At 40.0% G+C, this 15,899-nt stretch overlaps 1 protein-coding gene across 3 annotated transcripts in view; it reads left to right on the top strand.

Moving 5' to 3' along the window:
• Positions 1-3,762: 3,762 nt before the first annotated feature.
• The window catches only part of PRLHR (prolactin releasing hormone receptor), a 42,275-nt gene continuing 30,138 nt past the window's right edge, over positions 3,763-15,899 (top strand). For all 3 annotated transcript variants that reach the window (XM_026851638.1, XM_026851639.1, XM_026851635.1), the window contains exons 1-2: positions 3,763-3,845; positions 12,561-12,638. The gene's annotated coding sequence lies outside the window, so the exon portion shown is untranslated. The remainder of the gene's footprint in view (positions 3,846-12,560; positions 12,639-15,899) is intronic.

Below are 15,899 nucleotides of genomic sequence, written 5' to 3'. Positions count from 1 at the left end.
AATAACTAATGGTTCATTATCCTCTTTTAATTCCACCCTCCCTTATCCTCTCCATTTCAATTTATGCCCTTCGGTGATCCCCAAACCTCAGCAAACCCTGATCTTTCTAAGCCAACGAGGAAAATGAATCCCAGAGTGGAGAGGGATCCTTGGCAAGGCATCCCCATGGGACAAACCTGTGCCACCTTGCCAGCCAGCAGGTGCTGAGCACCCCACAGCACCACAGTGTCCCTCCAGGGTGTTGCTGAGCATTATTGATGTACTGGAAGAAGCATAACCAAACCGAAGACTATCACCTGCCAGCCAAGGCATGGATGTAGGAGAGGGCTCTGCTGCAAAGGGGCTCAGCCTAGATCTTGGACTTGAACAGGATCTGTGTTTACTTTAGTGTAAACAAGGATCTGGGAGATTAAAAAGAAGATGCTCTGCATCTAATAGCTTGTTTGGTCACATCTTTGAGAGAACAGGATTTGAGTAAGGCATGATGTGGCTCTGGTCATGGTTCCTTTCTCTGACCAGAGAACTATTGCACAGACCCATGAGCAGAGCTGGCCCCTGGGGGCTTGTTCCTTGGGGCTTCCATTGCCAGGAGACTTGAGCTTTCTCCAACACTGACCCCTTGTCGAGTCTTTCTGTCCCTTCGTTTGGGTGTCTTCAAATGAAAAGGCGAACCTAAGCTCCTGACATTGGTCTGTTTTCTTGCTTTTGTGTATGTCAATCTAGATTAATCTGTTTACAAGTCCAAAATGACTCCTTTAGTTCATAGTATAGCTGAGAGCAAAATATCTCCACATTTATTACAGGGGAGGTGCAATTAATCTAAAAATGGCAGAACAGCTAAAGTACTAGGGTCCCAATATTTTTTTTTTGTTTGTTAGTTTCATTATTAGGATCACTGAAGAACAGCTTTCAGCAGAACTTTCAAATATGGGTCCAGTGTGATTATGTATGTGTACTTGTATAATTACCATCATGGTTTAGAACTGGATTGTGTCCAGTATAATCTGAATAACCAGATACTGATGTCTGTTTAGAGATCTATTTTAATTTTCATTTGGTGACCTTACACAGGCACTCAAGGAGGGTATAACGAAGCAACTAACATATTTTAACTCCAGGTCTAGCAAAGTTTTTGGGGTAAGTTTAATTTTAGTGTTTTCATTTTACTAGTGTTGAAGGAATATTGAAAGCTAAAACGTTTTTAGGGAGAAATAGCAGCCAGACAAGTTTTACAGCATCCTGCAGTGAGGATTATGGTTGTTATGGTTACTAGATTACCTGTGTTGCTACCCCATCTGAATTCATCCAGAGCCTCACCCCCACTGGAGGATGTAGAGTTCCATCTGACAAGATGCACTTCGGCAAAGCGGTCCACCCATTTGTCATCATTGAGAAATAAAAAAAGGTCCATGATGATTTCTTTTGTCACAATTGCTTCAGGCTTCCTAGCTGTGTCTATGGGCTCCAACTGTGTTACTGCTATGACAGTTGATTGAAATGACTCAGAAATTATACTTCTCAGAACAGAGTACTGTTTCTTAATAAATCCAAGAGCAGAATGTGAAGGGTAAAGGTATAAACAGCAAATTCCACATAAATATTCCCTTAGGAAAATATTTTCTCATTATTTTATGAAGTTTAGTGCATTTCTGACCTGCACTCTTATTAGCACAGTTAAATTGGAACGTTATAAAAAACCATATTTGAGCAAGAAAGATCCCCAGAGAAACATGCTTTTAGCAAAAGGATCCTTTTTATCTTCAGCTGGGAGTACAAAAAGCTGGTTGCACAAGAATGGCCTGTGGAAAAGCTGCATAGAGAATAGGAGACCTTGAACTGTAATGTAGGTCTCAAAATGCTTGAAAATGGTAAGGAATTTAGGCAGAGAAATGCATACAGGACTTCTATTGCCACCTCTTTTCTCTTACTTACCTAATTTATGAAAATCCCCTTCCTCACTGTAGGACTGATCTGTCAGGAGGATCAATGTCCTTTGATCTCTTGAAAGCAAGTCTTATTAATACTGCCGGGATGTGAGAGCCTGGATTGGATTCCTCTACCTACATATTTATGTTCTCATCTTATCTGGGGTATTTTATCTTTGGAGCATTGTTTCTCATCTCCAGTGATTGCTTTGCCTGTGGTGATTTAACCCTGCCCCTGACATGGAGCATTTCAGTGGTTTCACAATGCACAAGCGTTGAACGCTCCAGACGTTGACTCCACCACCTTGAATCCCTGCACCCACAGCCTAACCTCGCTGGGTCTGTGAGCCTCTCTAGTACCTTCCTGTAGGTGTTAAATGAAGTCTTTGCTCTTCAGTATAAAAATATGAACAACATAGCACTTGCTCTAGCTGTGCTCTGATTTGTTTTGGATCAGCCTTCCCTTTGCATTTCTGCGCGTACCCACACCTCTGTGCTAAGAGTTGCTGGTGGGGAACACAGGCTGATGACATTAGCTGAGGTGCAACAATTAGCCTGAGAAATTACGTTTGTGTCGAAACAGCCTGTTGCAAATCACCTGATTCAATCAGACCTTGTCATTTTGTCCTCTGTTCTGGCTTTCAGAGGATTCTGAGTCTCTTCCAGGCTGACACAAACATTTATTATAAAGCTGACTGCAGAACAGGTATTGTGAGAGGCCCAGTTAAAAGGCTCCCTGCTCATGTGCATGCTGGAGTTATTCACTCACAAAGAGAAGGCTGGGATGCTGGGACGTTATGCACGTTGATAATACCCATAGTGGGAGGGAATCTGAAAAACAAGTGTTCAGCTAAACCAACAAGCAAAGTGAACTCAGCAACCAGGAGTCCATGTTCAGAAACACAATTGAACTGTGAGGGGTGATGAGGAGCCAGTGCTTCAGCTCTTATTTTAAGAAACATCATCTGCAGAAGCATAGGTGCTCTCTGGCCATGAAACCATTAGAAAAGAGTATCTAGTGCCTGGAGAGGTGCAGTCCCTTCTGACAATAGGCTCTTTGCTGCTGCAGAAATCATATGGAAGCACTGACTGGTAATTTGTTTTTGTAATTTCCTTTGGGCAGTGTGATTGGGAACCTAGAGAATGAACAAATTTGAGAGAGAGGGCATTGAAGATGGCAAAGACTTTGATTTTTCAGCTTATTATTATTTTTTTCCATTACTTGCCCGTCTAATATGGTGATGGTCCATTGCCAAATGGAAGCTGAAGGAGGGAAACATGAACAAGGAGACTACAGGATGAATCTTGCAAGGAATTGTGCATCCCTGTGGACCACAGGGAAGCATGTGGGTGTTCAGCATATTGCAAATCAGGCCCTAGAGTGTCCAAAAAACCATGTAGTCTCATAAAGCCTGTTTGTGTTCCAAGAGGGTTATAAAAATGCAGAAATGATACTGCAGATATTAACCAAATGATCTGGTTATATCACTCTATTATTATAAATAATGTTCAATGTCATTGAGGCATTGTTGTTATAGGACCACTAAGTCATTGCAGCTGTTTATCTGTGGTTATTACAGTGTATAAAACACTAAAGATAGATGTGTTTCAATGATTTTTAATGTTTCTGCAATGTACAGGATTCAAATTGTGTAAAAGTTCATGTCTAGGACATCTTTTTATGTATTGGATTAACTTTAGGAATCTACTTAAGCCTTAGTGATTTATCTTGTTGATTTAATTTCTGATCTCCTGACAGCCTGCATTATATAATAGATCAGAATGATACCCTTAAATCTTCTGTGTAAAACAGAGCTCCTCAGCTATATCCAGTGCTGTGGGAACTTAATTGACCTGACTTTCTGAGTTTACTTGGACAGCAAAGAAGCTCCAGATCCTGCATCAGATAGGTGAAAACTTGTAAGAGTGATTTAAAAGTAGAAATAGGTGAATTACCCTGCTAGCTCAGTTAAATAAATAGTGCTATTGAGTATTGGCTGATATTTAAAATAGCTCCATCCGCCAAACTGTAATGCTACCAGCTGTACTCTGTGAATAGAACAATTAATTACAAAATAAAAGGTGCTAAAAGCTGGTGTCATCAAGGATAGGACTTGATGTGACTCAAGCTTGAATGAGGGACCCGGAGGTATGCCAGAAGTTTGACCACAGCACAGAATCCCTAAGGATGGAAAATGCAATAATGGAGCACTTTCTATGAAAGAATGTTAAGTAAAGGACTTTGGAATCCATTACACAATAATTGTAAAGTCAAACTCTTGAAGCTGGTATGTAGAAAAGCTTGTTGTTGACTAAGTCTATCCCCCCCTGAATCTGGAATGATATTTTGGAAACAGTTACTTTCTATACCAAGGTACTTCTGTCACCCTTGATGGTTTCTAATGCTCTTTTGTAATGCCTATGCTTGTGCTGGTGTTGTTAATGACCATCTGTACTTCCATTCCAAAAGCTGTGAAAGCCCAGCTATGAAATATATGAAACTGCTGCAGGTGTCAACTTAGAAATGCATTCCCAACACGCAGAAGGAGACTTCTGTCTGTACGAGTTATGTATGCCTACATAAACCAAAGGGCAAACTTTCTTTCCTGTTTCATTTGAATTGCAGGTCGCTGGGCTTTGGGAGTTACTCCCTTGAGTGAGTATCAATAGAGCTGACTGAACTTCCACACAGCTGGCGCTGCACCAAGCACATAATTTATAGGACTAAAAAAAAAAAAAAAAAAAAAAAAAAAAAGGCTAATCCCTTCCATTCTCAGCTGCAGGAGTACATGACTGGCTCAAATATGTAGATTACAATTGATTTTGGAAGGAGTTATTTATGTCTTGGTGTTCTGAGGCTACATAGGCTTGTAGTGAGCTGTCAGATGATGCGAGAGGGTAGGCTTAGTTCAGGCAAACCTGAAGCTGATAAAGTCTAAGCTCAAGGAGGATTATTTTACAGATTTATGGCATTCCCTTGGCAGCCTTGATCGTTCAGATTGACTGAGCTGCCTGATCCACAAACAGTTTTTAACATCTCTGGCAGCAGACACAGAGGTTAACAGTCTCAGCAGGTTGTATCTGTTTCAAGGTGTGCTGGTGAGACAAATAAAAAAAACAGGTGTTTCTTGTATATGACAAGATGTTTTGAAAGCTTTTGGTTTACTTCTTGTTAAAATGCCTCAAATCAATCCAAGAGGTACAATCAATTGCAACTCTTGCTCTCAAAGTCATGCTCATGCTCATAGGCAGCTCTGTTATATCCCTGTCTTTGGTATCTATCGTAATAGAGCCACAAGTAAGATTAGTACTGAGGAAAGTTCTCATCAGCCGTGGCCATTCTTTTCTAGTTTTAAAGTCTTCAGCATTTTAACAGCACCTCTTTGGTCTCTCAGCCTCTTTACATGTGTAACTGCTCTCATTTTTTCAAGTGGGATCTTCTGGCCCAGCTTTCCTTCAACCTCCAAACAAAGATTAAACCTGCTCTGTGGAGAGACCCTTGTAACTTTGGCACCCGGTCACAGAGCTTGAACCCTGGATGTTCACCATGGGTCTGTGACAGTAGGAGCAACAGACCCCTGAGCTTTTTGCAAAATGCACCAAATCCAGCCATTCCTGGATTAGTCAAAACAATAATATGATTTTTTTTTTTCTTTCTCAAGTTCTCTTCCTGTTCTGAAGGATTTTTGACCACAAGTCACAGTGCTTCAAGAAGTCAAAGATCACTTGTCATCTACATGATTTCTCCTCAGACTTCAGGAGTCCTTTCTGCCATCAGCTTCTTTTTATCTTTGCTGTTGATACAGCAAAGAGAGCTTCTTCCTTCTCTGCATTTCTGTTTTTCTCTGTGAATCCCTCCCAAGTGCCAGTGGTTCTGCAAATTTTAACAACTATTTTCACTCTACTGGGTGTGAGAGGTTACTCCTGTAGAAGCAAAGTTGGAGAAAACTGAATTTTACATGAGCTGCATGTAGTTGTTCTGCCAGGCAGGATTCACTGAGCTGTTAGCATTCCTTCATCCTGATGGACATGGTAGACAGATTCACGAGTTGTGGGTAGGCTCCTGAGTCAAACAGCAGCATTTACTAATTCTAATATAAAGATCCTGCAGCTTGGAGTAGATTGCTCAGATATCTGGATATCTGTTAATGTAATCCAAGTTATGTGTATCTAAGAGAGAAGGCCCTAAGGTTCTTGCCTCACTTGTAAGATGAAAAACTGGTGGAAGGGGGAATATAGCAGAAGAGGCAGCTCCTGGTGTGTGTTCTGCTGTAGCTCACGGCAGTCTAATCCCAGAGACACAAGTCACCTTCAGTTACTAAGACTGTTGGTTCTGGTTTCTTCATCTCAAAAGTAACTTCAGTGCTTTTCAAGTTCAAATTTTTAAATTATTAGTGATAATATAGGTGAGCTAATTTTGCTGGGATTTCTTTACTCTTACATCTTTTCCTGGTTCCCCAGGTCTGGTTACAGCACAGTGATCACCTTCCTTTGATTGTGGGTTGTTCCAGGTCTGGCTGCTGCTTTTCCTGCAGGAGACTGGAAGTATAAAGAAGTCAAGGTTCAATTCCCATAAAGCAGTGAAGCAACACTTTAAAACTATTTCAGTTCTCTCCTGAAATCATTGTTCAAAAGAAGCCTACCATCTGCAGGACATTTTGATGAGACGTTATTTTACTTCAGGTTTCAGGGGACAGTGGGAAAAGACAAGACATTTCCAGTTCTACAGTTCCACTTGGCTTTGAAATGCAGCCAAGGACAACAAAGCTAACACAAAATCCTCTGGCTGTTCAGAGGTTGAGAGACCATTTTTATCTGTCTTTTCCCTCTTTGTGGTAATAACTTACTTTTTTTTTAGGTGTCTAGATACTTGTGAGTTTACAAAAGAACCCATGACAAATGAAAGCAAGGGAAATAAAGTACTTTGTCTGATGTTGGGAATTCCATGTAATATAGGAATAGGCTCACATGTGTCTGCATGTCCTTTGTCTCTAAATTTCAGAATTTGTTAAATATTTGACCCTATATCCTCTAAGACTTGCAGTTTGCCATCTGTCACTCATGCCAGATCATTGTTTATTTTTAATATGATTATTGGTTGTTACAAAACTGAGCCATGGTAGGTACAGATTTAAAAAGTGCAGGTTAGAATGGAAATCAATACTATGCGGAGGGGTAGAAATTTGCAGGAGTCCCTTATTTTCAACTCTGAATTTTGGTAGAAAAAGGTAAGACTGGTTTTCTTTAATAAAAGTACTTTGAACTTTTCCACTTCTTTCATGTATCTTTCCTGTTTAATCTTTCCTTTTTTGTAATGGGAATTGTAATTGTGATTCCTCTTTATGATATTTTTTTTTTTAACCTAAAAGATTAGTTTTCCTGTTTCTCTACGACCGATAATATGAAAATATAGTGCTCCTTCTGTGAATTAGCAAGTTCCATTGGGTAAAACTTGGCAAGCGCTGACAGTCTGGACAACATGTTTCTGGCAAGTGAACAGTTATCAGAACTAGAAGAAAGTGAACAGCATGTGTGTTTCTGGAGCTGCTGAATATGAAACAGCTGAGAATCATTTGGGTCAGCAGTAATTGAATAATCACACCTGGTTTAGCCACCTAGAAGGGAGATACCTGATCTTAGCTGGTGGCCCAACATCCCATCATGGAAAGCGAGATGGAGAGAGAAAACACCACCATAAAGGGTGTCTGCACTTACTGCAGCTGGAAATGAATCACCAGCTCTCTTCCACTGATTATAGGACACCTTGATAACGAGGTTAGATAGCTCCAGCTAAAGAGGATGAATCCCATTCTCTCTCTGTTAAGACATATTTCACTCAGCCATGCTAGAATTTATGTGAACTCCTATAAATAAAAGGTGATAATACACTGCTCCCCCTTGGTGTCCAATGATGTGGAATTTGAAGCCAGAAGGGACCATTTGATCTTACTGTATGCCATCAGATGTTAAATTTCTGGAGCATTTGCTATTCTGGACCCAATTTCCTGGTCTCAACTAAAGTACGATTTGTGTTTTGTGCTGAGGTGTGTGTTTCAGGAGGGCACATCAAGGCTTTCCAAGTTGATTGGAAGGAATGGAGACTAGTGAGCATTTTGAAGGGAATAGAAGCACTCAGCATTTTGCATGAATTAACTTTTTTTTTTTCTTCTATTTTTTTTTTTTTTCTTTCATTTGAGTTTGTCCAGCATCAGTTTACCGCTGTAGGCCCTTTCACTGCTTGAAAAAGGAACCTTCAGCATACATTTCACACCCATGAAAGAATTTGCTGCTCTTTGTTTCTTTGTTTTAAATTTCAATTAGTTCTGTTTGCAACATGGATCTCATCGCTTTGTGTTACTGGACCTTACCCGATCAATCCGATATTCATTTCTGTTACTTTACACTTCCATGTACTCATGAAAGTGCTGACTCTAAATGCTTCTATTTAATGATTTACCTGTAGATAACAGTTTTTAAGGTCTCGATATGGCAGATCCTTTAGCCGTTATGTCAGTTAGGTCTTGATTCAGTTGTGTAAATAACAGGGATCTAATACCTTTTTGTGTAAATTTCTTGGCCACCACCTGTGGCTCCAAGAGGGTGTTGGCCTTCCTTAGGTCCTGCATCCTACCTGCTAGTCCCCTGTGAATGTCTTAAATACTCTAAAGTGTCTCAAACATGCTAGTTGGCTATGTTTAGAGAGCTGGACTGATCCCTTAGTATCATATAGCAGTAGCTTTTTAATTGCTATATCATAGAACCCTTAGGTACAAACACAGTGATCACATTTGCCTGTTCTGAGATGTTGCCATCTGCCATCCGGTGAGGCAGGAAATTATTATGTGCAAAGAAAAGGAGATTAGCTTAAATCACCTCATTCTGGCCTTCTGTTAGGAAGTTATCTGCACTCTTTAGAAGCAAATGACTTTCTTATAGTACCATAGACTTCCGACGTAAAAGTACAAAATTCTCTTTTACCTGACAGGCAATTTCACTTTGCGCGTATTTGGGAAATGTGCTGAAGGAATAACACTTCCTGCTCTCCCTGGGCAGTAACAACACCCCACCAGGGCTGGCCTGGCTCTCCCACATGGCCTAGTAAAACACAAGTTTAAAAAAAAAGCACAGATGGAGGCAGGAAGGACTTTTGGCCACAGTTACAGCCTGTGGGAGAAGGGCATGCTCCGCATCGGCTTCCTTCCTTATGGCCAGCTGGGGCCATCTGCTCTGAATCCCCACACTGGTTTAGTCAGAGTTTAGGAGCATAGGAGAGAAAAGGAACCAGATCTTGGCCATTTGGGTTTGCTTTCTCAGAGAAGAAAAGGCAATGTCCATTGCTTGCTTGCAGCACCCCCAGATGTAATGTTGGGGAGTCAGACCTGAGGAGGCTCAGGGTCTTCTCCTGACATATGCCCTGATGTACTCATGCAGACCGAGACGTTGACTTATGGTTAAAAACCCATTCCTTTTTGGAGAATTACAATGCAGAACTTGTTTATTGATTTTGCTATGGCCCCATTTGATTTGGAAAACGTGTTTATTGTTAGTGAGATTTATACGGCTAATACACCATTTATCGATGCTTTATATTTTCTGATGCAAAGGCAAATATCAGACTTTGAATATTTTTATTTTTGGCTGGTGTGATGCTTCTGGCCAGTGACAATGAAGATGGCATAAAATTCAGTTGGTGTGGCTTGTCATTTCTTGGGAGTGAGTGCAAGTGTGCAGCGCATCTGCAGCAGAAAAGGGAATGTCCAGTCAAAAGAATTTTCAGCGCCAAACATATTTCAGACTAGACTTTAATGACAATTGAAAAAAACCTACTGTATGGGTAATATTGGATTAATCATTTCTGTCTAAATTTAGGAGCATATAAATTGAAATTAATATAAACCCTGAATTAACTCCTTTGCCTTTAGGTCCTGACACCATCACAGCTTTTCAGAATTTCCTGTTTGAGGAAGGCATTTACTAAGAGATCATAGTCATGTCTGGCTCATTAATACAGCTTTACAGAAAGTTCTGTTTACTCACAGAAGTATCTGTGGAAGAAATACATTTGTCAAGCGCTATGTAAATCTTGGTTAGGTAATTTGTAAGATAATCATGATATTCATTAAAGGGGGCCTATAAGAAAGATGGGGACAGGCTTTTTAGTGGGGCCTACAGCAATAGGACAAAGGGCAATGGTTTTAAGCTATAAAGGAGGGTAGATTCAGACTAGATATAAGGAAGATATTTTTGTCAATGAGAGTGGTGAAACACTGGAGCAGGTTGCCCAGGGAGCTGGTAGGTGCCCCATCCCTGGAGACATTCAACGTCAGGTTGAACAGAACTCTGGGCAAAGGGATCTAGCTGAAGATGTCCCTGCTCATGGCAAAGGGGTTGGACTAAGTGACCTCTAAAGGTCCCTCCAATCCAAACTATTCTCTGATTCCATGATTATGCTGCATTAGAAACATAGGTGGAAGAATTATTTTTCTATTGGACTTCAGTCTCATGGAGTTTACAGATGCATGAGAGGGCTAAGCATAGTAAACAAATGCTGTACGAATAATTTGTCTGAGAAAGGATGGTTATCTTGTGGATACCCATGAATGATATCCTGTGGATACCGTGCATGACGGAAAAATCCTGTTGATTAATGTTCACTGTTCCTGTTGATTAATGATCAGTTTTTCAAATGCTTCAGTGCATGGTCTATTCATTGATACATAATCACAGAAGTATGACTGTATGGAGCTCTGCCTCTGTGTTCAGGTACTGTAGCCTTAGCAGTTATGTATCTGTACAGTCTTCATCTGTTTTTAGAAGCATTTTCTACTTGAACCTATTGGTAGAAAAATAATTTTCCTTCCTAAGGAGAAATGAATATTCTTTGTAATCTCTGGAATTCTAAAATTATTTCTGTGCTTCTAATACTCACTAGTCAGATTTTAAAGTCTAATGGATGTGTTTTTCTTGTCCTCCAACCTTTTTAATATGTATAAAATTAGGACTTGGACACTGATACTTTAACAAATGCTGTATTCCAAAGATCTCTCATTTCTATTCTTCGGTGAATAAGACTAGAATCTCGCTCCTAATTTTTTTTGCAGTAATGTCCCAGTATTGAGGATCTGATTTAAGACCACTTGAAGCTAGTAGAGAGATTGTGATCCATTTCAATGAGCTTTGAAGCAGAACCATAAAGACTAGCTGAAACAACTGCTAGCATTTCAGGAAAACCACAGGTTATACAGCCGAATGTGGCAACATGTAATTAATTACTGAAATTCAATATCGTGTTGCACAATATTTGGCTCTTCATATAAGAAAGCAGGGGGGGTTGATATTTCTATGCTTCCTTGCAAGACACATTTTAAAAGTCATTGACATGAACTAGAAGAATGTCTTTCATTATGTTCAGAACTGACTGTGTTTGGTTTTCTGTCCCCAGCAGAGGATAATGAAAACAGCTGGAGTTAAATTATTGTAACTCAAAAATATTCACTGGCCCATTCCTCTCTCAATATGCTCTGTGTTGTGGAAATGAGTTGCATGAATCTGTGAAAAACCAGAGCAGTTGTGTAGCAATGCTCCTGAAGTTTGAAATGGAAAATCCCTAACCTCCTCTGGTCACAGAATTCATCTCCAAACCTGTAGATGGTAGTCTGTCGGAAACGGCATTGAGACTCATCGAGTCACAAACATTTCCATGAAAAATGCCCCCTTTACTGTTAGACCGAAAGTTTAAGCAGTCACTAGATCGGCAGGAGAGCTGTTTGATAACTGATCTGACAAATATGCAAAAGTCACAATGACTTCAAGTGCTTGACAAATTGTTGTCTAGTGGATTTAGCAGTAGGAATGGTTGAAGGACAACACATGAGAGCAACAGCAAATCCAATTGATGGTTTGTAGTTGCTCCAAAATACAAAGTTATAAAATACTTTGGAGATTGGCCTCCTGATCTGCTAAATCTCACTTTAGTGACTCAGGCAGCAATGTTTGAGGCTTATATAGTATATAACAATCAATCTTCTCCTGAAAGTTTTTCTTGCTTCCCTTTTAAAATCATACACTTGTGTTCTTGCAATTGTCTGAATTTCAAATAAAAAATTACTCTTTGCTGTCATGATGCTTGTCTGTTGAAGCAGGATAAGAAAACATTTGTAATCTCTCTTTTAATGGGACTAAAACCGAGGAAAAGCAGGAAAATTATTGTGATTTTATATTTCCCTAGACATCTGCTTTTATCTTCTAATTTTGTTCTTTAGGACAGACTCAGAATAATGCTTTTTATCTAATCTGTAGTCAAGTATTCAATGAATCATAGTTGCCCCTTAATATAATGATCAGTCATTTAATCATATAAAATGAATAGTAGTCCTTCCTCCTCAGAGGGAAATATTAATAAGTATGAGAGAAGCAAGCAGGATATAGCCTGAAACCTTATTGCTATAGCAGCATACTGCCCGTCCTGTGGACTGGCATGCCCCAGTCCTGTCTCCTGAGATGAAGCTCTAACACTTATATTTTCACCCTTGGGCTTGTTTGCTCTGTGGCAAACTGCAGTGATCTCAGGAGATAGGATTCAGCTTGAGCTACTACCCAAAACAAGAAAAAAAGTTTTTTGTCTCCAAACAACAGTTGACCTCTGCCTGGGATCAGAGACTGACTGTGCCCAGTATGGGGAAAGACACTGACAGCATCCTGACCTCCTCTGCAGTAAGTCGTTTGTATTTCTGCATCAGGTTACCTCTGCATCCAGTCAGCTTCTTAACATGCTAGAGGAAGTTAAGTGCTGTATGAACTCAATATGAATTGCTTAGGGAAAGTGCAAACACTGAAGTAACCTTGCAGATGGGATCAAGTCTTGCACTACTTCATTTTGTACAGAAAAAAAAAATGCAATACAATAAAACAAAGTGGATGAAAGGAATGGATGGGGACAGTAGATGTAAGAGAAGGGAGGAAGCTTTTTTTTAGATAAAAATCACCATACCTTTTAACTTTCAAAAGTTATTTCTTTCCTAAGCTGGAAAGAAACACTTGCCTTTTTTACATACAAAAATCCTATGGTTTAAAGATTTTGAAATACAGTTTTTGATCCATACTTCTCATCAGAGAGGTACAAAAGAAAGCACATATTCCTGCTAAGGCCGTGGATATTAATGCTTTGGTGGGCTGTGCTCATCCCACAGGGCTTTCCTCAAGCCCTGTCAATCTGTGCTTCATACTGTTTCCACAGGGACACCTCTCTCTGATGTCACTGCTGTACCTTTTTCTTTCCATGGCAGGTTTTCTTCCCTGCCATGAAATATCCTTTAGTCCTAGACTGTACATTAGGTATTGAGTTTCCAAAGTAAAGTTTTCATGTCTCCTTTCTATATCACCAGTTAATATTACACAAAATACTTAACTCCACACACAGCATTCAAACAACCTCTAAAATGAGATGTATTTTCATTTGGTGAGGAAGTAAAGCCGTGAAAATTTCTTAGATCACATGACAAATTGTTGAGGAGATGGTGAGGGGTGGAGTTTGTGAAAGAGAAGGGATGGCTAAGGAATGAAAAGATTTACTGATCCATGATAATGAATGCGTGCTTCCCACCTCCACAGGTACAGCAAACCATAGCACGCTGGAATAACAGATGGCAAAGTGAAAATGGATCAGATTAAAATAAAACAGATACAGGGAAACATAATTAATTTAGATCTGAATTGTTGCCTGAAATGTGTCCTTCACGTGATTTTTGGTTCCTCTGGCTGAACCCAGAGTCCACGTAAACTGCTCATTTCACACGCACGTCCAGGTGCTTTCTATAGCGTGGGGTCACTGGAGCCAAGGCCAACATGTCCAAGGGGCATCTCCTTTAGGGATTCCCTCAGTCAAAATACTGTGGCTTGACACTGAGCAGAAGCACTCCAGAAGGCAGTGGGATCCATATAAAGCAAGGAGTGAGTTATCTGGAGGCTGTCTATTCACTGGGTGCCTTTTTTCACTCTACTCAGATGTTGGAGGTGACTTGAGCAGTTCTACACTCCATGTCCATGCAGCTGACTATTCCTGCCCAAACGTACTGCTTCATGCTCATCTTTTTCCAGTCACACACTATTTTTTGCAGATCATTTGTCCAGTTTGACAAGATCCTTTTGTATTCCAACCTTGTCCTCAGGCTTGCCTGAAGCCAGTTCCAGTTGGCTCTTGAATGTATTTTTCTAGACATCCTTTCTTAATCTGTCATCTATCATTCAGGTCCATGCTAAATGACTGAATGGGGAAAGATCCTCCTACTCCAAATCCTACTATGTAGGAAAAGCATGTTTGACAGTGAATATTGCTGGTTGTGCCTGAGAGGGATTTTGCACCTGCCTCATAACATTTTCATCTAGAGAGACTGTGTTTCTTAGTTCGTTCAAATGAGAGCCTAAAGTCCTCCGGTGTATGTGATATTTATTGCTCCTCCCTATCTTTAAAGCTTGTTATGCAGTCTGGAAAGGACATTGCATTGGTTTGTTGTGACTGATTCTCAGTAAATCCTTTACTTACCTCCTGGTTTCACTCTAAGTATAAATAGTTTGAAGTTACACTGATAAGTATAATTCTTCTCCTTTTTGAGTCCCCAAGCATGGCTTCAACCATTCTCCAATGTGACAAAAAAGTTTCTTGTTAATGTGTGTCTGACAAAGCACAGTAAACAAGACATCTAATTAAAATACTGTTCGAACTTGGATCTCCCGTTCTCACCCTCTTATCAGCAATGAATGCTTTAAAGGATTTTTTTACCCGTACTTTGCAGTATAATTAATGTTTTCCTGACCTGATTTTCCTGGGTGCCAGTACCACCTCTTACCTGTGGTCCAGCAGACAATTATTGTCTGTCCTGAGAATGCAGAACTCTGGAGAGGTTCATTGTGTACTGAATAAATCACAAAAGTCGTCTTCATGTTTGTCCTTAATGCAGTGCAATATTTATTCTGTCTGACCTTTTCTCTATTATCTTATGCCTTCTTCAACTTGTTTACCAACTTTCCAACGTCCTTGTTAAATGTGAAGAATTGTGCAGCTCCTAAGAAAAGGCTATGAACGGTGGCTAACACCTGAAATGACAGATCTGTTTCAAACAGGAACTGGAACTGTTTTTTACAGTCTCTGAGAATAGTGTGGGTTGGCAGTACATCCTATTCTCACTTTAGTCTATCATGTCAAATTCCCAGGTAGTGAAATCTCATCACAAGGTGGTGGCTTGGAAAACGTCATACAAGGTTTTCTTTCATCAAAGAGCAGGTGTTTTCTACTCTTGTTTGCTTTATATTCTTTCCCTTGAGAGATATAAAAGAATATACCGTTAGATTATACATGAAACGTGCATCTGTGCACCAGCTTGAAAGGAATCATAGAAGAAAACAGTAAAAATAAGGGTTAAGAAAAGAACAGGAGAAATCAGAAGGAAGCAAGTAAAAAAAAAACAGGGGAAGTAAGTGCAATAATCTTCATTTCTACCCACGTTCCTGGTAACCAACTTACTGGGCACTGACTGGGAATGGGTGAAAATAACCTCAGGAGAAATACCACTCAAAAGAAGACAGAGGGTTTTGGAAGGGCAGGTTTGTCAAGGCCCTACTATAATGTTAAGGCTTCAGAACTCATTACAGCTCCTGCAAAGACAAACACCGCTACGCACGTGACTGGTAATGAATAGCCAAAATGCACAAAGAACATGAGGGTTTAATACTGGATGGGGAAATATAAAGAGGAAAGCAGTGTAGAGGAGAGAATAAAAGACTTGGTTATATGCTGGCTGTATGAGTCAGGAGCTGCCCCAGACATACTGAACTGGAAGCTGAAGAGCCTGAACAGGATACACAAAGAATTAGAGCTATTAAAAAATTAAATCAAGCATGAGGAATGTAAGGCCTGTGAGCTCAATATATTCTGTGGTGCTGCTTCAAGTCATTTGCAATCATGCTATTATTAGCAAT

Source organism: Athene cunicularia (genome assembly GCF_003259725.1).
Source record: "Athene cunicularia isolate RWA chromosome 6 unlocalized genomic scaffold, athCun1 chr6_part1, whole genome shotgun sequence".
Taxonomy (NCBI): Eukaryota; Metazoa; Chordata; class Aves; order Strigiformes; family Strigidae; genus Athene; species Athene cunicularia.
This window is presented reverse-complemented; position numbering and strand designations above follow the sequence as displayed.